This window comes from Amborella trichopoda, chromosome 13, assembly GCF_054954075.1.
Source record: "Amborella trichopoda isolate Santa Cruz 75 chromosome 13, AtrichopodaSantaCruz75HAP2 v2.0, whole genome shotgun sequence".
Taxonomy (NCBI): domain Eukaryota; kingdom Viridiplantae; phylum Streptophyta; class Magnoliopsida; order Amborellales; family Amborellaceae; genus Amborella; species Amborella trichopoda.
This window is the reverse complement of record NC_142348.1, coordinates 9,386,427-9,412,754: the sequence shown is the minus strand read 5'-3', so window position 1 is coordinate 9,412,754 and position 26,328 is coordinate 9,386,427. Positions and strand designations below refer to the sequence as shown.

Here is a 26,328-nt window from a genome sequence, read left to right as displayed (position 1 = left end):
ATGATGATAATGAGTATGATTTTTATTGTTGTTGTTATTTTTATTATTATTATTGTTATTATTATTATTATTATTATTATTATTATTATTATTATTATTATTATTATTATTATTATTATTATTATTATTATTATTATTATTATTATTGTTGTTGTTGTTGTTATTATTATTATTATTATTATTATTATTATTATTATTATTGTTGTTGTTGTTGTTATTATTATTATTGTTATTATTATTATTATTATATATTAATATTATGCATGTTATTATATTATTATTGTCAATAATGTAATTATTGCTTTTATAATAACTTACATTATTACTAATAACATTATATTGCTAATATTAATTATTAGAAAAAGTATGCAAAAAGACTATTTATTTTTAGTAGAAAGAGATCATAACCATTCATGTCCATCAAATGGTTTTAAGTGTACTTGTAACTAAACTCAAAGCCCAACGTATCCCAAGCCATCTAATTGGACATCTAATGGCTAGGATTAATTGTGACTTCTTTGTACTAATGATAAATAGTCTCATAGAATACAATCTCTAATTATTAATATAAAAGATTGTACACAAAGATCATTTATTTTTATTACAAGGAAGTTATAATCATTTCAACTCAGTAGTTGTCAAATTGGATGACTTGGGCAAGTCATAAAGCCCTAGAAATTTTTTTATTTTTAACTTTTAGTCTTTTCAATGACACTCTTAAAACCATTCAATTTGAAAATCCAAGGGACAAGAAGGATTGTGACCTCCTTGTACAAAAAGTAAATGCTTCTTTTGTATATTTTTCCTTAATATAATATGATAATACTAATATTTCGTAATAATAAATTAGTAGTACTACTATTCATATTATTATGATTCTCACTATTAATATATGCTACTATTATTTTTATAATAGTATTATAATACAATTATAAATACTATAATAATATAATAGTATTTATTTCAATGTTAATATTATTGATTTTTGATTGTTATGTATTACATTAATTTATCATTGGTAACTTAAAATGTTGTCTTTCATCATTTGTTGGATTGATTGGTTGTGTGTGTGTGATTGAAGGTATTCTCATCATTGTTATTCTGTATTATATGAAGTAATATACATTGCACATGTTGATTTGTCTTGTATTCCAAGATAAGTCTCGGTTAGGTTTTTTTATTTTGTTGGGATGTGAATCCTAAATTTTAGGAAACAAATATTTTTTGGATATCTCTAAATCTCTTTATATTTCTTTTTTATTTGAGTAGAGCCGATTGTTTATTATCTAAGTCTATAGATAAGTCTTACTTAGATTAAGATGAGGTTTTGAGTCCACATAATAGAAATAAAATTTATTTTTGATAAAACTAGTGAAGTTGAGATTTGATACTTGTCTTTGGGGCTTTATTCTTTCTATATAAAGATGCTTTTCTAGACAGAGAAAGTATGTGTAGAAAAAGTAGGTCATACGTGGGTGCACTTTTGGGTTTGTCTTCTCTTATTGAGATATATTGTAGAGAAAAAATGCATAGAGAGAAAAATAGAGGGAAACTTTGGGGGGTTTTACAAAGAGAGAAAATTATAGAGTAGAAGATTTTGTGGGAGATTAAGTCTCTCTTTCTCTCAAGTAAGTTGCCTTGTAATTTTGTTTCTTTGATTTAGTGAAAAACTTCGATCGTCTTCGCCCGTAGATGTAGGCACATCTGTGAAGAATCACGTAAATCTTAGTGTTTATTTTATGTTATTTATTTCCTGCTTTATTTTTGTTGTTTGTTGCTTGTTTTGTCAATTATTTTTCTCGTACTTTATTTTCCAAAAATCAACTCATCGGGTTTAGAGCTTTTGCATACAACAAGTGGTATCAGAGCCCGGTTTGGAGTTGTCAATATGGCGATAAAAGTTTCGAATGCAAAATTTGATGTCAAAAATAATTTTAGAGTTTAGCAAATTAATATTTGGGATTTGCTAGTGTAACAAGGTTTACATAAAGCTCTGAAAAGAAAGTCGAAGAACCATAATCTATGTTTGATAAAGAATGTGAAGACTTAGATCTGAGAGCTATGAGCACTATTCGATTGTGCTTATCGAGTAAAGTGCGATTTAATATCGTCAATGAGGATTGAGCATCAAGTCTTTGGTCGAAGTTTGAGAGTTTGTATATGACGAAGTCCCTTACAAATTGATTATTTTTTAAGCAAAAATTGTACACCCTGCGGATAAATGAAGGTACAAATATCCATGAACACTTGAATTACTTTAATAAAATTATCTGTGAATTATTGAATATTGGTGTTAAAATGGATAATGAGGATAATGCTATAATTTTGTTATCCTCACTCCCTCATTCGTATGAGCATCTAGTCACAACATTACTTTATAGTAAAGCTACCATAGAGATGGAGGATATGACTTCAACTCTAATCTTTAATGATTTGAGGAAGAGACAGGATAATGCTCAGCTACATGCATATGGTTTAATAGCTAGAGGGAGATATGTTGAGAGAAGTGAAAAGAGACATGAAAAACATGGCTGGTCTAGATGAAAATCCAAATCAAAGAAAAATAATATTTATTGCAGTTACTGCAAGAAAAAATGACATGTTAAGAGTGATTATTGGAAACTCAAAGAGAAAGAAAGACGAGCTTCTGAAGTAGTCAATTTAGTTGAAGGAAGCTAGGTAAGTGGAACAGATAATGTGTTGTCGGTCTCGATAAATTGTGAAAACTCTAAAGACTCGTGGATTCTTGATTCTGGATGGTCCTATCATATGTGCCCTCATCGGGATTGGTTCACCACATATAAGAGCATTGATGGTAGATCAATTCTGATGGGCTACGATGCAGCTTGCAAGACCATTGGTGTTGGGACAATTGCTATCAAGATGTATGATGGAGTTGTCAGAACCTTGACTGGTGTTAAGCACGTTCCAGATTTGAAGAAAAGTATTATTTCTCTGGGTACCTTAAACTCCAATGGCTATAAATTTGTTGGAGAATGTGGAGTTCTGAAGATTCTTATGGGTGCTCTGGTTGTGATGAAAGGCAAGAATATCAAACTGAATTTATACATGCGGCTTGGGAATACTATCACCGATAGAGCAGCAATTTCCATATCTGATGATGGTGATTCTGACTTGACTCAGTTGTGGCATATGTGATTCGGACACATAGGTGAGAGAGATTTGGCGGAAGTTAACAAATGCAAAATGATCAATGGCCCGAAAAAGTGCAAGTTGGACTTCTGTGAGCATTATGTTTATGGTAAGCAGTGTAGGGTGCAGTTTTGCATGTCAGAAGATACCACAAAAGATATTCTTGACTATATTCATTCAGATGTTTGGGGCCCTGTATCGGTTATCTCAAAAGGCAGATCTCTATACTTTGTTTCCTTTATAGATGATTTCTGAAAGAATGTATGAATTTGCATATTGAAGAAAAAGGCAGATGTATTTAACACATTCAAACGGTGGAAAGCAATAGTCGAAAGATAGACTGGAAATAAGGTCAAGTGCTTGAAGACTGATAATGGTGGAGAGTACACTTCAGTAGAGTTTGTGAATTTTTGCAAGGGAGAAGGAATTGTTCGTCACTTCACCACTCCAAAAACGCCGCAACAGATTGGAGTTGCTAAGCATATGAACATGACACTTCTAGATAAGACCCACGACATGTCGAGTAATACTGATTTGCCAAAGGATTTTGGGCTGAGGTGCACAATACGGCATGTTACCTCGTCAACAAGTAATCGTCTACAATAATAGATTGCAAAACACCAGAAGAAGTATGGTTCGGTAGCCTGCTACCTATTCTCATTTAAGAATTTTTGGTCTTCCTACTTATGTTCATGTGAAGGATGATATGTTGAGTCTAAGGTTAAAAAAGTGTATTTTTCTTGGTTACGCGAATGAGGTTAAGGGATATAGAATGTGGTGCCCAGATCCTTAAGTATATAAGTTTATGCCCAGATCCTTAATCATCTAAGTTTATTGTCAATTATGATGTTAAGTTTGATGAATCAGCCATGTTAAAGCACATTCAAAAGGGAGCAGTTTGAAATCAAGACTGCATTTCTTCATGGAGAGTAGATGAACAGATTTATATGACTCAGCCATAAGGGTTTGTTGTTAAAGGAAAGGAGGACCATGTCTGCAAGTTGAAGAAGTCATTGTACGGCCTAAAGCAGTCTCCTAGGCAGTGGTACAAAAGTTTTGATACATTCATGATTGGACACAGGTATGTCAAAAGTAAGTATGGCAATTGTGTCTATTTTAAGAACTTTATTGATGATTCGTTTATCTATTTATTACTTTATGTGGATGATATGCTTATTGCAGCAAAGAATTATTTAAAAATCAGTAAATTGAAGATTCATCTTGCTAGAGGATTTGAAATGAAAGATTTAGGTTCAGCAAAGAAAATTTTGGGCATGGAGATACGTAGAGATCGAAAGTTGGATAAATTGTGGCTATCTTTGAATGAGTACATTGAGAAGGTCTTCGCTAGATTCGGGATAGAAAATTCAAAGCCTGTAGGTACTCCTCTTGCTACACATTTCAGATTATCGACAATATTATCTCCAGTTCAGATGCTGAAAAAGAATACATGTCACGTGTTCCCTATGTAAGTGCAGCTGGAAGCGTCATGTATGCAATGGTTTGCACTTGACCAGATATTTCTCATGTCGTTAATATTGTTAGCAAGTATATGGCTAATCCAGGAAATGAGCATTGACATGCGGTAAAATATATTCTACCTTACCTGAGGGGTACATAAGATAAGGGTCTGATGTTTGATAGAGCTAACAAGTTTGGTGACAAGTTTATTAGTTATGTTGATGATGACTTTGCAAGTGATTTGGACTATAAGAGATCTACTACAGGTTATGTGTTTACACTTGCTGGAGCACCAATTAGTTGGAGGTCGATGCTACAAACCACTATTACCTTATCTACGACTGAAGCAGAATCCATGACTGTTACTTAGGTAGTGAAAGAAACCATTTGGCTGAGAGGGGTTGTAAACGATTTGGGCTTAGAATATGATGTGACTGTTTTTTATTGTGACAGTTAGAGTGCAATACATTTGGCGAAGAACCAAGTATATCATGCATGAACAAAGCATGTTGATGTCAAATACCATTTTATTCATGAGATCATAGCTGAAGGTGATATCTTGTTACTGAAGATTGACACCAAGAAGAATGTTGCAAATATGTTGATAAAGCCGGTTCCATTACAGAAGTTCAAGCTCTGCTTGGACTTGACTAATGTGTTCCCAAGATAAGCGCCTATGAGGGCGCGTGTAGAAAAGACGGTCGATGAAATTTTTTTGGAATTCAAGGAAAAATTGTATAACTTTTTTGGAATTCAAGCTAAGGTGGAGATTTGTCGATTTGCGTTGTATTCCAAGATAAGTCTCGGTTAAGTTTCTATATTTTGTTGGGATATGAATACTAAATGTTAGGAAACGAATATTTTTTGGATATCTCCAAATTGGTAAGAGATAGGGGCATAAAGTTTTTTTACCTTACCTGATCTCTCTAGGTTTCCTATTTATTTGCGTAGAGTCTATTGTTTATTATCTAACTAGGTTTCCTATTTATTTGGGTAGAGTCTATTGTTTATTATCTAAGATTATAGATAAGTCTTAATTAGATTAGGGTGAGGCTTTGAGTCCACATGGAAAGGGATAAAGTTAGGAAAGTTGCGATTGGTTTGACAGTCTTTGAGGCTTAATTCTCTCTATATAAAGATCCTTTTCTAGAGAGAGAACGCATGTGTGGAAAAAGTAGGCCATACATGGGTGCACTTTAGGTTTTGTCACCTCTTATTGAGATATATTGTAGAGAGAGAAAGTACATAGAGAAAAAAATTAGAGGGAAACTTTGAGCGGTTTTGCAGAGAGAAATTTGTAGAGAAGAAGGCTTTGTGGGAGATTGAGTCTTTTGTTCTCTCAAGTAAGTTATCTTGTAATTTTTTTTGTTTGATTTAATAAAAAACATCGATCGTCTTTACCCGTGGATGTAGTCAGATGTGACAAACCACTTAAATCCTGATGTTCTTTTTCTATTATTTATTTCCTGCTTTATTTTTGTTGCTTATTGCTTGTTTTTATCGATTCTTTTTCTTGTACTGTATTTGCAAAAAATCAATTCATCGGATCTAGTCAAAACTAGTCCAATCACTAAGGGAACCGGTTAAATTGAATTTTAGAAAGAAAAAAAACGTATATATAATAGTTCAACATTGTAAATTTTATTAAAAATATTTACCTAATTTCATCTAGATGGTTGAATCAGTTAAAACTAACTGATCCGACCGGCTAAAAAAATGTCAAATATTGGTTTTGACTGGTTTTCGACCTCAATTTTTAATTTAGACCAGACCAATCAAGGTAAAAAATAAACATATGAAATCTTTCAGCATTAATAGAGCATACTATATACGAGATTATCTAATGGTCTAATATTAACTCAAAAATGATAATAAATCGGAGTGTGGTGAAGCTTATGTCAAGGAGAAAAGTTTGGAACATATGTTAACTTATTAAGATTAAGGCTTTTAAAAAACTTTCTAGCAAGATTATTGGAAGATTTATGCCCAAGAATAAGTATTTCATCGACAAAGAGAAGTTGGAGGTGATTATTAAAGAGATGGTGGACCGGTATCAGCCATAGACGTATGATCACTCCTTTAACTAGGTTAGGAGATGAGGGCAGAGGATGAGATGAGCTTAGTTTCAAGCACAGGTACTGGGAACATAAAGGTATTGGGAGAGGGATGGAGTTGGTTGTTGTGAATTTGTGATACAAGAAAACAACCTCATGAAATATTATATCCTAATAAACAAAAATAATTTTTCAAATTAACTCAAGCACTTGATATCCTTTTGGCCAAAAGAAGATCCAATAAAAATGCCTGGATGAGCCCGGGTGTCAAATTTGTGTTTAACGATGGGAGGGGAGGGGATGAGATGAAATTAGTTAGTGGGAACACAAAGGTATTGGGAGAGGAATGGAGTTGACTGTTGTGATATGAAAAAATAATCAAGCACTTGACTTCCCTTTTGACCAAAATGAGATCCAATAAAAATGCCTGGATTAGCCCGGGTGTCAAATTTGTATTTAATGGTGGGATTGTGGGCATAGAAGTTACAAGAGATAGAAATTACAATAAATGTTAAAGGACAATATGAAATTTAACAAAGTCAAACTTGCTAAAAATTCAAGAAATTCACAAGAAAAAAAAAAATGTACTGCCAAAAAGAAAAACAACATGAAAGATGAAACATGTTTGGCTGTGATATTTGTTAAAGCAAATATAAAAGTTTAGGTTGAGCACCGAGCCCAGGTATGAGAAAGCTAGTAAATATAAAAGTTTAGGATGAGCACCAAGCTCAGGTATGAGAAAGGATGTATCATGATGTTGGTGATCATAGATCTCGGATCTTCTTTAAGGAACCTTTTAGGGAGAGAAAAGCATCTTTCTGAAAGCACAGGTGGCTATAAATTTTTCACGATGTTTAAGCACATATTCTAGATATCAAGGATGAGCTTATCCGCATCTCATGTGACGGTTTGAAAACCCTTCAAAAAATAATTATTTGTTTACATCTTATATTAGGTAAAACTTTTAATAAATGATAAACAAACTATATAATTCCATGAGATTCTTCCCACGAAAATAGGATGGCCATGTGAGGCCCCATAACCACACATACCAACATTACGTAATTTGAGGATGTTAAAATTTGAGGATGTTAAAGCTATATTATTCTCATTATATATGCTAATAATTTCAACATGAAGTTCACCCTCTTTAACTCTCTTTTCAAATATTCACAACTTACTTGCAACTGTAATTGTTGGAATGATGGCGGCGACATTTACAGTATTGATCTTCATTCTCAAAACTTCCTGATGCAAAACCTGTATCTTCTTTTGCATGAACGAATTTCAGAATGACAAATATGTGGAAGAGTTCCTAAAGAATTATGGGATCCAAACGCCTCAAAGGTATTCATATGTTGAACTAAAAAGAATGTCTAATTTGTTTAAAGAAAAGCTTGGACACGGTGGATATGGCAGTGTTTATAAAGGAAAACTCTCAAATGCAAGCCTTGTAGCAATCAAAATCTTAGGGGATTCATCAAGTAGCAGAGAAGAATTCATCAATGAAGTAGCGACTATAGGAAGAACAAGCCATGTGAATGTTGTTCGACTCCTTGGGTTTTGCTCCAACAGAAACAAGAGGGGTCTAGTCTATGAATTCATGCCCAATGGTTCTCTTGAGAAGTTCATATTGTCTGATAAACCGAAAGGAGAAAGATTCAGTTCTCAGATGCTTTATGATATTGCGATTGGTATTGAGTATTTGCACAATGGATGCAACCCACACATTTTACATTTTGATATAAAGCCAGACAACATCCTCTCAGATTACAACTTTCATCCAAAGATATCGGATTTCGGGTTAGCAAGGCCATAATTCTCATGAAACCAGCAAAATGATTACACTAGGAGTGAGGGGAACCTTCGGATACATGGCCCCAGAAGTTCGTTCGAGAAATTACTCTCACATAAGTGTGATATTTCCAGTTATGGAATGTTATTGTTAGAGATGGCAGGGCAAAGGAAGAACAGTGATTCAAGAATGGGGAATCCAAGCCGAATATACTTTCCAGCTTGGGTTTAGAATGGGGAATCCAAGCCGAATATACTTTCCAGCTTGGGTTTATAAACAACTTGTTGGAAGTGGAGATTTGAAGCTTGGGAACATGAATGAAGAAGAGGAAATGTTGATTAAGAAGATGGTAATTGTGGGCCTTTACAAGTGACTTGGATAAAACATTTAAAGGATCATATGGATTATTGGATGGTTTTTTGAAGCATTTAGCAATAAATGGAAACACCGGGATGCCATGGCAGAACAAAGGATCTATGGATTATTGGATGGTCTCATATCATCACTACAATATGGATGTCCAGAAACAAATGTCCATTTGATGAAGGCCGGCCAATGTCTCAACTTCAATGGTCAAAGAAATGGATTATGGAGTACATCTCTTCAATAACTTCTAATTGGAGAGAATTCAAAACAAAGTTTGTGAGTGATTTATCACTCATAAGAAGGCTTCATAAAATCCAGGGAATGATCCGTTCATCTTGGAGGTCGTATGGCTTCCGCCTATGTCTGGATGCTCCAAACTCAATATAGATGGATGCTCTAAGGGGAACCCAGGACGGTCGGGTTTTGGAGGTATATTAAGATATTCTTCATGACTCGTGCTTGGTTCTTTTTCAGGACCTATTCCTATATGAACAAACTATCTCGCGGAGCTTAATGCATTTATTTGTGTCAAATATGTCATTAGAAAATGTTTCACAGATGTTTGGATTGAATGTGATTTTTTTGGTATTATATTGGCCACAAGATCCAGTTTGGTACTTTGGTGTATTCAAATCAGATGGAAAAATGCAATTGCTTCCTTAAACAAAATCTCACGGAAAATTTCACATGTGTATAGGGAAGCAAATGCCACAACAGACAAATTGGCGAACATTGGTTGCCATATGTATGCATATCAAGAGTGGGATACATACCCAAATTCTGTTGGATATCATACCTCATGGGATGCAGCTGGAAGACCGAGATATAGATTTAAGTAATGGATTATGTGATGGAGAATCAGGTTTATAAATATGTCTTGGAGATTGATCATGGGAGTGTGAGTTCGGTGTTTTTGTCATGACTTCAGTCCTCATCGCTACTGGTTATGCCGTAGGCGATAATATCGAGAATTTTGTTCTCCAATACTCAATTGCAATGTAAACCACCCTCTGTATATTTTATATTCTTTTTTAATGAAAATTACTTACTTCTAGAAAATATATATATATATATATATATATATATATATATATATATATATATATATATATATATAATGTAATATATTTTATGTATGTAATAGATATTTATAATACACTAGATATTATATATTGTTTAATCTCTAATATAACGATAATATTAAATATTATGTAATATTTAAATAAACATGACTTTATATTTCAACGTGTTGTCAAACAAAGGTAAAACATATACATTTAGAACTTTTTTAAATAACTTCTTTCTTTTCAGCAAAGAAGAACTTCCAATTTCCAAAGTACATTTGCCTTGCAGTTATCAAACACACCCAAAGGCTAAGAAGTGGATAGAGATTGTCTTCACTATACACTTTGCTAGTAGTTAACCTTTTTAGTGCTCCAGGCCTAGTGAAAATTACAAAAATAATTACGAATAACCATATGGTAAAGAAAAATCAGTGGTCACGAACAATTTCCGAGAAAAATTGAGGTGCCAGGGTTATAGTTTATTCAAAGGATTCTATATTGGAATGTAGGCCTATTAATAAATCTATTTCTAAAAAATTGCGGTGCTCGCATACATTGAAATGCAAGCCTATTAATAAATCTATTTTTGAGATAGATTTTTAGACTTAATAGAAATGTAATCTCTACCATGGAGATCATGAATGTGAAAAAATAAGTAAAATTTAAAACTATAAATAATAATTCTAGTAAGAAAACATTTGGACCGTTAGTTTCCATTGTTTTTAGATGAAACACCTACTTGCATCCATCTTTAAGACGGATGCTTTACACTTTTTGGACCGCATACGTAGTTATGGGGTCCAGCCCACATGAAACAATTTTCTTTCTATATTATGGGACCATTTACATTTATTTTAAGGATATCACAATCGCTATTAAATGTCAAATTAAATGGCTTGGGGTATATCAAGAATTTGAGAAAATTTTTTGTTTTAAAATTTTGAGTCCAGTCAATGAACTCAATTTAATATTGATAGATAAGAATGATTGTGATCTCCTTGTATTAAAATAAGAAAAAAGTTTATATGGAGCCAAGCCTCTAAACAATCAAACTAGAGTCCACCTCGAAAAGTTCACTAGAATATATTGTTTTGATGCCCAAATAAGCTCAAATTGATATCTCAACATCAAGATGTACAGATATGAGAAAACAAATGGATTTCAAATTTTAAAAATAGTGCATCCTGTAACATATTTTTTACCATCAATTTTCAGATTTTTAAGTTTTCATATATCTGCTCGATCTATACTATTTGTAAAGATTTAAATTTATAATTAAAGATGAAAGTATATTTCAAAGCTATCACAAAAATTTCTAGTATTGAAACCATATATCTCGACACTATTTCAAGGTGGGCTTTATTTGTTTAGAGCCTCAGCTCTATACAAACCGCACCCTTAAAATAAATAGTCTTTCTTATAATTTTCCTTATTTGTCACACTTCTACGCTTACGTCCAACTAAAGGAATTGAAATTCGGAAACAAAGGACAAATAATTCAGTCATGGCAGTGCTCAAAACAACTACGTTACCATTCCTGGTCGTGGGACAAATAAGCCTTCTTGACTCCACTAAATCACTTTGTTGTCCTAGGTAGCCTTAAGAACCACTAAACTCTTACTTTGTTTAAAACATACTTGACCACTTACTTAATGATGCAACTAATCCATCTTTCATAACCCAACCAGCACGTCCATTGCATTGTTTGATTATACATGTATTATTCCTTCGAGATGAGTCAGTCAAGTAGTTAATATTTTGAACCAAAAGTCTATTGCAGCCCCCGTGGTCAACCAGAGTTTGGTAAGATGTTACATCATTTGATATATCTACAACAAGAAAGAGAGAAGAAAAACTAGGTTAGGACTAGTGTTGGAAAAATCGAGCGGTTCATATCGAAACCGCGTTAGATCGAAATTGGTTGGTTCCAGTTTGGGCCAATTTTGGTGAATTAACGGGGTATTTTAGAAAAAAGGAAAATTATTTATATATTCGTTATAGTTTCTGTTATTATCAAAATACCAAATAGTTTATGTTATTATTGGAATATCCGTTTTTTCACTTCATAACGAAAATTTAAAAAAAAAATAGAAGTTTTTTACCTTTTTTCGGCTTTTGAACAATCGAAATGGCTGGATTTTCGGTTTTACAAAAATCGAAAATATGCTAATTTCAGTTGTTGAACAACCGAAAATAGCGGGGCTCAATTAAGTTTTTGGAATACACAATCCTATTTTCTGTTGTTCAACAACAAAAAATATAACATTTTCAGTTGTTGAACAATCGAAAGTAAGAATGCAAATTCTAAGCTTCTGTTTTATTTTCGGTTATTCAACAACCGAAAATAGGGCATTTCCAGATGTTGAACCATCGAAAATAGGACATTTTCAGATGTTGAACAATAAAAATGTTCAACAAGACATTTTCGGATGTTCAACAAGACATTTTCAAATGTTGAACAACCGAAAATGTTCAACAATACGCAATCTTGTTTTCGGTTGTTCAACAACAACAAAAAATAGCATTTTTGGATGTTGAATAAATGAAAATAGTACTGCATATTCCAAAAAGCTTCTGCCGATTTTTTGTTGTTCAAAAACCAAAAAAAAGGTAGAAAAGTAGTTTTTTTTTAATTTTCGTTATGAAATGAAAAAAACAGACATTCCAGTAATAACATAAACTATTTGGTATTTTGATAATAATGAAAACTATAACAGATATATACGTAATTTCCCTTTTAAAAAAATATAAAATTTTTTTATAAAATCCCAAAAAAATAAAAGATTTTGTTTTTAACGTATTTTTTAATGTTTTTCATCATTTTGACAAAGATTGGAAATTGTTTTGACCATTAATACTTATTTTTACATTTTTCTATATTTGTTTTGAAAAATTTCAAAAATACTCCTGGCTACAAATCCATTCCTTAAAATCTATTTTTTTCATTAATTTTCAACTTCATTTAGATGTACTTTGTTTAATCATGGTTTAAACATATTTTTTATATTTTATTTTTTAATTTTCTGAACACTTTTTTTGACCACAGACCTGCCCGGTTAACCATTCGGATTAGATTTTTGCTCCATTGGTTAGGATCCAGAAGAGAGAGATTCTCAACGCTATTTGTATTCCTGTGCGTGAAAGGTAGATACTCTGTCGTGGTGAAAAGATTTCGTGCTTCTGGGACTATATTGTTCATTTGCACGCATGGGCAAAACTCACGCTGATATTTTTTGGTATCCCATGAACAATTGTTAACTTTTTCCCTTTTAAAAGGTAGTTATTTCTACTTCACATTCAGGATTTTGCAGCTCTAAAATTATTGCATATATGTTAGTACATGAATAAAAAAAATAAAGTCCATAAACAAAGTCTAAAACAGTCTATTTAAGTTTCAAAATGCTTTTTTGGATTCATGATTGTGGCGGTAAAGATTATCGACATGTAAAGTATTAGTTTTTTAGTTTAGCTCTATACTGGATTTTTGAAATGAGATTCTAATCACAATGATCAATAGACCGGGAACTGAACCGGTGAGGAGTCTGATGCAGTAAAAATCGGCCCGATAGACGGTCAGACAAATTTGACCAGTCTTTATAAATATTAATAAAAATATGAATAATAACTTAGAAATATATAATATTTTATAAAAAAGAAGTTGCCCATTTTGTTTAGCTGGTCGAACGATCGAAATTGACTTATTGGACACGTTAAAACCGGTCAAACTGGTTTTGAAAAGTTTTTGACAAAATCCAAAGTTTAGTTTGAACCAAACATACTAAGATAACACTGATCGGCGGTCTGACCAATTGGACTACCAGTTCAATTTGGTCATGAAATCTATGCTTATAGCTTCATTTTTAATAAATTAAATCAGTCTTTTCCCACCTGGTGTCCATGGAAAATATGACTATTACATAACGGTGATGGGCCTATCTAATACGATCCGATATAAATGTATTCTCGAATTGAATTTATCATTCAAATTGGGGAAAATGCCTAGAAAATGCAGGATCACCTTGAAAACAATTAAGACAGACGAATTCGTCTCTAGTTTGGTTTTTGAAGCAGTGTCAAAGGTTGTCAAAGTTATTTTGAGGGAAATTTATCAAAAGTATTCGAAAATGTATTTTGCACATTTGCAACTATTCGAACTCAATACTCCGCATTTTCATATAGTTATTTTGAAATAAAATCAAAAAATATGAATGAAGTGTTAAATTATCCATCTCTTATGAGTAGGCTGATAAATTTCTCTTATTTTAATTGAGATGATGAATCCATTTCAAGACCTATAAACATTGAATTTAGTAAAAATTTCCTAAGATTTCAAAAAAAAATTCTGATCTATTTTCCTAAGACATGGACCACATTATTTTAGAGAGAAAGAAGCTCATAGGGGTATGGGTGAGGAACCTGTGTTTCATCTTGGTCTTTGAGTCAAAAACATGTGGTCTGGATTGGGGTTTAATTTATCCCCAATTGTCTTTCAAACTGACTCAACAAATTTCACATCTATTGGTCATCTTGGCATTTAAGGGGTTTTTAGTCCTCGGTCAAGGTTGAGCCCAACTGTTTCTATGGGGCATCACCTTCATGCATGCTCCAAATCAAAACTTGGGTGTTTGTCTCGAATTTTTATGTCTATCAAGCAGGTTCATGGATTTGCGAGAATTCTTTTATTTATGATAGATAACCATGCAAAAAATTGCATTAAGAAAAATAAATAAACAAATTTGACGAATTCGAAAAAAGGTTTTTTGATGTTGGACAAACTACTAATTGATCATCTCAATATCGAGAAGTATAAAGAGGAGAAAACAATAGAGTTAAGTCCTAAAATTAGTACACCTTGTAATACATTATCTAAATTATCTATTTTCAAGATTTTCATGCATTTATATATCTGCTTGATTTGAAGTATTTTTGGAATTCAAAATTTTATGATGAGAAACAAAAATAGATTTTCACATCATCCTAAGAGTTTTCGACACCAAAATTATGTCTCATGACAAAGTGTAGGGAGCATCTTTACTTGGTTGTTTAAGGTTGCAATGTTATGCAAACCACACACTTTTAAGTTAAGGGCAAGCTTTATATGTTTCTTCTACAATATAAAACTTATATACTTCCCTTTATCCAACCGTCCAGTCAGAATGGAGGGCTAAGATTGCCCCAATCACAATGTCACATCTTTACACTATTTTATTTTTAATGTTTTTTTTATAAACTATTTTGATACCAAATTTTTGATGTCCAATCCTCTATTAAACTTGCAATAGTAAAAAATATAAAAAAAATATTTTCAATAAAATAAAATGATCAAAATACCCTTAAAATTTTCAAGGGGTATTTTGTTCATTATACTTTATCAAAAAATTATTTTTAATATTTTTTTATAAGTGCAACCAAATGAGAAGATGATATGTACCAAATTTCATATTCATACAATTTGTAAAAAAAAATTAAAAATAAAATATTTTAATACGTCGGATCTAAGATCAAACGATGAGTGGTTCTCTTGATCAAAATTGGATGGCTGGATGCTAAGGGAAGCTTAGATCTTCTATGCTGTAGAGGAAGTATAGAAACATTTCCCTTAAGTTAATAGGTACTATTATTAATATCCATTATAGAAGTTGGAAATAGTGAGAAAGTATATAGGGATTATGACATCATTGAAGGTATGGCCCTTATTAAAGCAGAATAATGGGCCATGAGTTATGTAGCTTACCTTAATTATTTAGGAGAAAAGCTTTAACACTGATACCGATGATCATTCAAGACTCAAATTCTTTTCAAAAATAAAAGAGATCGTCGCCCTAACGACTTGATATTTTATTTTACCAATATTTTCCTAATAAATTTATTCGTATCTTGTTTTTTAGATACCATTGGATGGGTACTTCATATCTCATTTTTTATGTTTCGCGTTGATATAATTTAGGGGTCCTCTGGGTACATCCCCAAAACGTGAAACTTACCTTATGTGGTGTCGTTTCATCAAGCCTAAATTTTTGCTATCACGAAAAGGGAGATTTTGTTTTTATATAAATGAATTCACAATTGCCATTCAAATCATAAATAAATTGGTATGCAGTTTCTATAAGGCTTAGTAACAAAAAATAAAAAATCCTAAAGCCTCACCTCTAAATTTCATTCGAAAAGACTTTGGACATGGGAAATTTTTATGATGCTCGAAAATCCATTTCTACCATCGATTATGACATATGTAGCTCAAAAAATAATACAAATCTTGTGGATTTGTGAATACCTTGAAATGGGATCTAGATAATGTGTGATAATATATGTTATTTTTAAGATTTGAAATTCTAAAATGTTTACAACCATAGTAGTGAAAGTCAAAATTTGAAAGTTTTTCTCAACAAAAATAGCAATTTTCGATGAGTTTTGAAGGGAGGCTTTTTTATTTTGATACAGTTCCAGCCCTAAAAATTATATTTCATAAATTATTTCATAACTTCACAATATTGGCACAAATGCCAATGTTCATCGGTTTTTGCCCCAAAAACTTAACCAAGAGTTACCACAAAGTGGAGGGCACATGGTGAAATGCATATGCCTATAAAAACTAAAAATGGCAACACTGACTATTCATGGCTACTTTTCAAAATTAATCCATTTACTTGGAGAAAAAGATTTTTAATGATGATGACTATTCAAAACTATAAAATCCATCAAAATCTAACTTCTCCTCTCTTCTTCGGCTTCCGTACCCCTCTTTCTTCCTTATTCCTCTTCATTAATTAGGTAAGGTTTGCCTTTATATTTTCATTTCTTTTTATTCCATTTTTTGTCTTTGTTAGATTTCTCGTCTTTGCATTCTCATTCTACCCTTTCTAATCCTCATTGACTTGGCCACATATGTTTTTTAATTAACCCTCTATTTCTTTTTACGAGAAATTTAAATACTGATTATGTTGGGTCGAGTACAACATGAAAACACGTTTATGTCAAATTATAGGCCGTACCTCTTTTTTTGTTCTTTTTTTTATTTTTTTTGCATTTTATTTTTTTTATTTTTATTTTTTATTTTTTATAGCTAAGCCTGTCCAGTAAACCGAATACTAGGGGGTTTTTAATTTGAATGAAAAACAACTACCTTCTAAATACCGGGCAGCCATCTCTCTATTCTTTTTACCTTGCTAATACGTATTCTTGGTCCCTAAAATCTATCTCTAAAACCATTCCAAATCTATTGTCTGCCCCCGCTTTCTCTCTCTAGCTCTCTTCCTCTTTTGTCTCCTCTGCTCTCTCTCTCTATCTGTACCTCTGCATAAACAAAGGAAGATCATCACCCACTCTGACACCATTATCCTGACATAAAATCTTTCGTTCATTAACAATCCAAAGGAATGAGAATTTTCCATTTTAAAAAGGAGAACCACAAGAATCACATGATATAAAAATACTTCCCCAAGAACCCTCATACATATTCCAACAATGGCCACTGTTGATTGTGATGTCCAAGGCCACTCCATTCGAGAATTACGTAATTCGGCATTTTTGGCTGTCAATTTTAGAAGGGATTTCAAAGATTACAAGTATTGCGAAAATTGCAGTTGCCCATTATTTAGCAGAGGAGTCATTTGCTGTAAATCAAGCGATCTTGGAATATAAAACCAACTGCGCCCTTTGTTACAAAAAAACCTTTACTGCAACAAACCCCATCATTCTCTTTCTCTCAAACAATCAACAAATCTTCAATGTTTTCAGAGACATAAACCCGGTTTCATCATTCTCAAAGAAAATCCACAACCCGGGAGCCATGGGAACCAAAACATGAAGCAACAAAAAAACCCATGGACCTTACACTCATTGCTTCTTTGTCGCCTCCATTCTCTCAAGGAAAGTTGCATTCTCCGCTTCCAGCCTCATCTTCAGATTCTGGTAATCACAACATAAAAACAACCGCCTTTGCCAACAGCTGAGGACCAAATTTCTTTTAATGAACCGAGCAGCCATTTTGGTTGCTCTGGTTGTAGAGAGAGAAGAAGGAGAGAGTGTCGTATAGAAGAGAAATGAGGGAAACAAATGGTGAAGTTGGTTTTAGGATTCAGAGAGCTGGTAGGTAATTGCATTATCGAACGCTTGTTTTCGTTCAAACTAAAAAAACTCATTTCAATGTTCGGTTTACAGGAGGGGATAACTTAAAAAAAAAAAAGAAACTTCTCGGAAGAGAGACAGCCGCCCGTAACTTTGGATAAAAGTGTTCCCATATTTTAATTAACGCTGCCAATATGACCTTTACATAAATTTTTCTTTTTTTTATTATTACTATTATAGAGTAAGTAAGTGGGGAGAAGGACGCTACCTATTTTTCATTAATAAAAATTAAGATGGGACAACTTCATTATTTTACACATAGCCTTCACTTTCATGTCAAAAACTTAATAACATTAAAAATACTTGCAAAAATCCATTTTGTCATATTCTACCTTGGCAAATTCCCAATTTCCTCAACATCTCAAGGTAATTTGATCTCTATATAAGTGCAAACTAACCACCAAGGTTGCAAGAAACAAGAGGGACCATAATGGCTTCTTCCCAGTGGCGTCTACATTCGATGGCCTTCATTATTTCCCTGGCTTTGCTTTCTTAAACTTGCAAGAACATGCCATGGTCAATATCGTAAAATCTCAAATTCAAGAACAATTTTTAGCTTTTGTTTAAATTTTTAACTCGATTTTGTTTGGTTTTGATCAACAGTTTGAATGAAAGGATTGATGATGAAACTGGAGCCACACAAGACGTGGGGATTATTAAAATGAGGCATATTTTAGAGGCACTAAGAGAACCGGTGGCGAGTCCACCGCCTCCCAGATTAAATCCGCAGAGTCCGTGGTCCAAAGCTCAGGATGGTAAAAACTAATCGCAATGTCAGTTATATATATTATCATCATATATGAGACTACATATGGATTGTGTTATTCCTAGAATTATATATAAAAAATGATATTATTTGGAGAAATCTCTAATTGGATGGAACAATTATCGCTCTTGATTTCCTCTTTCTACTGAATTTACGTGTGCTCCTGCATTATTCTTAAACGTAGAATATTTATTGAAAAATATTGTATTTTAATGCTTTTTAATGGTACATTTGTTTCGCTCTTGGGTTGTTGCACAAAGTTTGAGATATTTTTGTTTTTTTTGTCTTTAACTTTGAGTTTATTTAATGAAACACTCTCAACCATCGGATTTGAAATATGACAGACAAGAATGATTGTGATCTACATGTATTAAAAGTAATTGGTCTCTTTATATACTTTTCCCGAAAATAAATATTGCCAATGGAAAGCAAATGATGTATTGATCATTTCCTAATTAAAGGATAAACAATATTAGTTGCTTTGAAGTCCAAAGAAGCTCACCACCATGCTCAATTGTAAACAAACGATCAGGAAAACTCCAGGAACTAATATTTAACCAACAGGTCGCTTTAATTAGGGAAAGCATCGTTAAAGGTTGGGGTAGAAGGGGAGGGAGAGGGGCTGTTGGCCCATAATATTATTGCTCACCAGTGAAATCCGTGGTCAATTACAAGTTTCATCTTAAAATCATGACAAGATTTTATGTACTTCAAAATTTCAAATCTCTCTCTCCTAGAAAAAAGGTTTATACCTCCGAGGGTTATTATGCCCTTATGACAATGTGGGCAATTCTATATGGCGAGAATCTTCGAATAGAGACTCAAGGGAAGATCTCCTCTTTGGAGAGGAGAATGATGGCTTAGGAGGTAAAACTAAAGTTTGCGAGTTACCATCCAGCATTTCAACCACCTTCATCATACTTAGACGGTCAGCAGGGTTGGTCTATATGCACCAGAAACCAACCACAATCATCCTTTTTTCCATTTTCTTTTCCTTTCTTTTGATATCTACCAATTCAAGATCTCCTCCACATTCAAGGTGAGAATATACCCAATCTGGAAAGTATGCCTCGCTAGAATTAGTCGCTTGTTGATCAAAATTTTTTCTCCCACCAACCAATTCCAAAAGCAACATTCCAAAGCTATATACATCTGATTTATGTGAAACAACCCCAAATAATCTTGAATATACTTCAGGAGCCATGTAACCAATCATTCTTGGCACGCCAGTTAGTATTACACTTAAATTGTTGGAGTATAGCTTTGCGAGACCAAAATAAAAAATCTTGGGGCAAAAATCTTCATCCAACAAAATGTTATGAGGCTTGATGTCGAGATGGAGTGTGCGATTTTCGCAACCATGGTGCAAATACTCAGCCCACGACTTGTACCAAGTGCTACTTTGTACAGTGTTTCCCAATGGAGGCTGTGGCTTCACGGTTTGTCAACGAAAATGAATCTTTCAAGCGATCCATTGGGCATGAAGTCATATATAAGTGCTCTTTTCCAACACTGCGCAAAAACCAAGAAGGCGAACCACATTTATGTGGTGTATACAGCCAATGGTTGCCATTTCATTAGTAAATTCTGCATCACTACCCTTTGGTTTTACTAGCACCTTTACAGCAATGAGGCACCCGTCAATGAGTTTACCTTTGTAAACACTTTCAAAGCCTCCCTGACCTAACTTTTCTCTTAGGTTGTTGGTCATTTTCTTGATGTCCTTATATGAGTATCTTGTGGGCATTTAATTCCATAATTCTTAAGGAACTCCTCAACATTCTGACCCTTAACTCCTTTGGACATTCTTAATGTTCCTTTGGACGTCTTGACAGCTGCTATTGTTACAATTAGTATTGCTCCCATTGCAATTGAAACACATGTAAGAAGAGATAAAACATTTATGAGCAACAATGGCATAGTGGCAAGATGTCTAGCAAGAGTGAGATCCGTGAGATATGGGTAGGAATCAAAAGTTTGTAAGGATAATATCGGAGGATGATAAATAAATTTTTCAAACTCCAACATGGAAGGTCATGCTAGTCCCAAGCCCAAATAAAAGAGGAGGATATTGTTAGTAGGCAGTCAGCATAATCTACATATTTTCTTGAATCCTAAACTGGTGGAACAAGATTCGTGTAACCAACCTCAAATAGTTGAGGTAAGGATCGGATGACGATGATTATTATTATTATTAAACTTGGTTATTGATTTGGATTATTCATTCTAAATAAGTGCAATTTGCACTAAACATCAAAAATATATCCATCCAATTAGATAGTCATTGGAGAAGTCAGAATAGCTGGAATAATACGGATGATAGACAGAGAGAGAGAGAGAAAGAAGGTCATTGATTTGGATTATTCATTCAAAATAAGAGAAATTTGCCCCTAACATCAAAGATTCGTCCATCAATTAGACAGTCGAAGGTAAAGTCCGAATAATAGGCATACTTTGGAGAGAGAGAGAGAGAGAGAGAGAGAGAGAGAGAGAGAGAGAGAGAGAGAGAGAGAGATTTTTGCTGCCTCTGTCATTACCTGCAAATTAGCAATCCAGATAAACAACATTAGAGAGAGGAGAATAAAATGAGTAACTGATAAAAAAATTTTAAAAAAAATAATTACTACATATTTCTATGTCAAACCATGATGACATATGCCGTTTCGTCAAAATTCTCTTACCTCCAAATGCATATGCCACAACTGAGTCAAGTCAGAATCACCATCATCAAATACGAAAACTATTGCTTTATCTGTGATAACATTCCCAAGCAACACATAAATTTGGTCTGATGTTCTTGCCTTTCATTACAACCGGAGCACCCTTAAGAATCTTCAAAACTCCACCTTCTTCAAAAAATTTACAGCCATTGGAGTTTAAGGTGCCCAAAGAAATAATATTTTTCTTCAAATCTGAAACGTGTCTAGCATCAATAAATGTTCTGACAACTCCATCATACATTTTGATAGTAATTGTCATAGCACCAATGGTCTTGCAAGCTGCATCATTCTCCATCAAAATCGATCCACCATTAATGCTCTTGTATGTGGTAAACCAAACCCGATGATGGCACATATGATAGGAACATCCTGAATCAAGAACCCACGAGTTTTTAGAGTTGTCAAGACCGACAACATATTATCTGTTCCACTTACTCAAGCTTCTATCAACTATATTGGCTGTATCAAAAGCTCGTCTTTCTTTCTCTTTGAGTTCCAATAATCTTTTTTAATATGTCCTTTTTTTTTGCGGTAATTGCAATAAATATTATATTTTCTTGATTTGGATTTGGATCTGGACCAACCATGTTTTCCATGTCTCTTTCTAGTTCTCTCAACATGTCTCCCTCAAGCCATTAAACCATCTGCATGTGGCAAAACATTATCCTGTCTCGTCCTCAATCATTAAAGAAAAAAGTCGTAGTCATATCTTCCATTTCTATGGTATCTTTTTCATAGAGCAATATTGTGACTAGATGCTCATATGAATGAAGGAGTGATGATAACAAAATTATAGCCTTATCCTCGTCATCCATTTTAATACCAATATACAAATAATTTTATTAAGATAATTCTGGTATTCATGGATATATAGATACCTTCATTCATCCGCAGGGTATACACTTTTTGCTTAAAAAATAATTTATTTGTTAGAGACTTCGTCATATATAAACTCTCAAGCTTCAATTAAAAACTTGATGTTGAATCCTCATTGACGATAGTAAATACCACTACACTCGAAAAGAACAATCGAATAGTGCTTATAGCCCTCAAATCTAAGTCTTCCCAATCCTCATCAGATATAGATTTCGTTTTCTGGACTTTCCTTTAAGAGCTTTATGTAAATCTTGTTGCACTAACAAATCCCAAACATTCATTTGCCAAATTCCAAAATTATTTTTGCCATCAAATTTCTCCACCTCAAACTTTGCATTTGAAACATTTATTGCTATTCCAAAAAACCAAAACCAGGCTCTGATACCATTTGTTGTGCGTGAAAGCTCCAAACCTCATAGGGTGATTTTTGACAAATAAAATATGAAAAAAATAGAACCGACGAAAACAAAAACAAGCAACAAAAAAATAAAGTAAGAAAGAAATAACATAAAAAAAAAGAATACCAGATTTTACGTGGTTCGTTACGTACACGATTACATTCAGATGAAGACGGTCGATGTTTTTCACTAAATCAAATAAATAAAGTTACAAGGCAACTTACTTGAGAGAACTAGAGATTCAATCTCCCATAAATCATTCTTCTATACAATTTTCTCTCTCTACAAAAACCTTCAAAAGTTTCGCTCTATTTTTCTGGATATTTTGTTCTTTCTAATTAAACCAATATATAGAAAAAGTAAACCACCCAAAAGAGGCATACATGATGGCCTCCCTTTTTTTCCTAACTTTATCTACTTGTAGACCCAAGGCCCCATCCTAATCCAAGTAGGACTTATCCATAAACTTAGATCCCAAATAATATGCTCTATTTAAAAAATAGTAGACCAAAATTAAAAAGAATCCAATCCCATAAAAGAGGGATCAAGAATTTAAGACAATTATCAACAATATCATAGATGTTGTTGAGACGATTGATCAAATGAGTGTGCCGAGCTTGTCAAAAATCAGAAAGATGACTTTGGAGATTTTTAGAAAGGCAATTGTATGAGAGAACATGTGGGAAAGAAATAAAAGAACTTCTATTGATGGAATTTCCTTGGATGACGATAGCATTAAAATAAATCTTGCAAATGCTATGGTGTTGGTTTGGTATAAATAAGGTGGGAGAAGGTGTTTCAATAGCGGATCTCGAAGAATTTTATTAATCAATTCCCTACAAAGCGAGTCCTAAAGGGAGATAGATACCACCATTGTTGAGGTGCATTAAGCTTAATTTTGATGGGACTTCTTTAGGGAACCCGTTGGTATTGGTTCTAGTGGCGATATCATTTTTACTATGCGAAAGGGCGGAACTTTGTGCTCTCTTACAAGGTTTGAGGTTAATTAAGGAAGGTAAATTAATAATTACTATTTAATAGACTATCTTAATGTTTATAGATATTGGAGTCAGTACTCGGTGCATATTCTAACTTCTGGATCTTATCATTTAGTTTACTAAAATGAACTTGCAATTTAATTGAAAGGCTGCAAAGAAATTTTCTATGGCCAAGTGTGGCAGAAAAAAGGGTGTTCATCTTGTTAAATGGAGCGCAATATAGTCGATTTTAATAGTGCATGAATGATGAAGTTGGTATAGAGAATCTTGGTAAGCCCCTTATCTCTATTAGCTCGATTTTTCAAGAATATTTCTATATGGGAGGTCAAGGCGAAACCGTATTATTCCCATGCTTGGAAGGGCATTCTATTGGGTTTATCTCATCTGAAAGATAATGTTCAATGGATTATTGGAGATGGTCTGCTCGTGAATTTTTGGGCTGATCCCTGGTTATCAAGACAGTTCATATGAGATTCCTATGGTGGCAGTGTACGTGTGTATCTAGGGGATTTCGTTGGTCGGAAAGTTTCTGATTACATCGACGGATCTCCTCAGTCGTGGGTTCTTCCTTGACCCACATCAGATTCCCTGGTCAGATTATGGGGCGAGGTTGAGAACTACACTATATCTGTACAACTTAAAAATGATTTCTTAGTATGGATAAACTCTGCGAGTGATATGTTTCGATTAAAGAAGCTTGGTATTTTATTCGAAATAAAGGACCATCGCAACCTATTTTTTTGTGCTCTTTGTTCATCCAAATGTTATCCTAGGGCCAAACGGTTTTTTTGGCTGGCCCTACACCACTGCTTACCCATTGCATTTTTTTTAAAACAACATGGTATGGATCTAGATTCTGTATGCCCTTTCAGTAGGAACCATGATTATAGCCTTTGTCATCTCCTGTTTCACTATGCATTCTCACAGGGTGTATGGAGATTAGTTGCATGAGGGTATAGTAGGGGATTCACCCTTGGCATTTCTACTCCTGGTATGTTGGGAAGTTGGTTAGTATTCAAATTTCAATATGATGGTCTGCTTAAATTCACTTTTATTTTCTTCACAACAATTTGGTTTTTTTGGGATGAGTGAAATAGGAGAATTTTTCAGTCAACATCTACAAGAAGGGAACATTTTGTTAAGTGAATTTCGACGCATATTAAGGAGTTGGCAAATGCAAAAAAGTGGGTTTTTCCATTTGTCAGAGAGAACAGTCATTGATCATTTTCGTATCACATGGTGCCACCAGAAGCCTAGATCCTTTATTCCAGTGGCCTCCTTACTTGTGAATGTCATCCATGACTGTTGTTGTGCCCCATGGAAGTTACAAACGGTTACAATTAATTGTCAGAGCACACTTTTACCACATTTATGCTCAATATCTCATATTTTTCATGAGGCTAATATGGTAGTCGGTGCTCTTGTTAAGAAGATTTCTTTTAATTCTGGAGCTACTATTTGACGCTTTCAACCGTCAGACTTTATTTCTCTGTTTTTACTTTATGATTTGGTATAACTGCTCTATTATAGGGTTGTAAAATAATGAACTATTTTTTTTTTTTTATTATTATTGAAAAATGGATAAGGGTCTACTCCCCCACTCACTTACATAAAAAAAAAGCAAAATAAAATAAAATAATACAAAACACTATCTTAATGTCATCAATTGGTGCAAGAAGCCCTCAAATCACCGTAGATGATGAGGAGGATTTAGCTTGAAGGATGGACATATGTGGTAATTAGAGGTTTTCTAAATTATACAACGGATTGTCTTTGAAAAGAGAGGATTACGTCTTGATGTGGCACGAGTTCGGGGTGTATGAGCTATATTAGGCCCTTTTTGTTTTATATTAATAAATACCGGATAGGGCCTTTTACCTTGCTGAGTTTATATATATATATATATATATATATATATATATATATATATATATATATATATATATATATATATTTAAAAAGAAAAATCTGTTTCAGATGACCTCTCTTATTATAATGGGAGGTCTAGGTCTTATTTCAACCTTTTCCTTTGTCTACGATAAATTTCTCAAAATTTTGAATATGCTTTCCGTTGTTCCCCCAAGGAGAGAGAAAGATCGAGAGGAGAGAGAGCTTGGTGTTCATCCTCTCTCGCTCTCTCCAACACGGCAGGTGAGAGAGCATGAGGGTTTCACACGATTATAATTATATTGTGGAACTCTGTTTATTTGGAAAAGCGAATATCATTTTCAACGCGGAGCTGCACAAGTCTTGCAATCCGGAAGTTTTTTTTTTTCTTTTTTAATATATGTGTGTGAGACTTTATAAATACAAATTTTCATTGAAGAGTGAGTTTTGTAAACAAAAATTTTATTCCCCGTCTGCCATGGTTTTGACCTTTGAAGTTTGAGGCCAGAGCTACTGTACCACTGTTGACCCTTGTTTGGAAGTCGTATAATCAATCACAGTTATATTAGAATTTTCCTAACATGTTGCTTGTGATCAGATGGAGATAATCTCACATTACATTTTGCTGCTCTGGTTTATCTTCATATCTATTTAAATTCAACC

General features: G+C 33.4%; 2 pseudogenes; one reads left to right on the top strand and one right to left on the bottom strand.

Annotated features, from left to right (window-relative positions):
- Positions 1-7,975: 7,975 nt before the first annotated feature.
- Positions 7,976-9,857, top strand: LOC148779016 (rust resistance kinase Lr10-like; annotated as a pseudogene).
- Positions 9,858-18,844: 8,987 nt separating this feature from the next.
- LOC105420406 (rust resistance kinase Lr10 pseudogene) lies at positions 18,845-20,791 on the bottom strand (annotated as a pseudogene).
- Between the last annotated feature and the right edge of the window lie 5,537 nt (positions 20,792-26,328).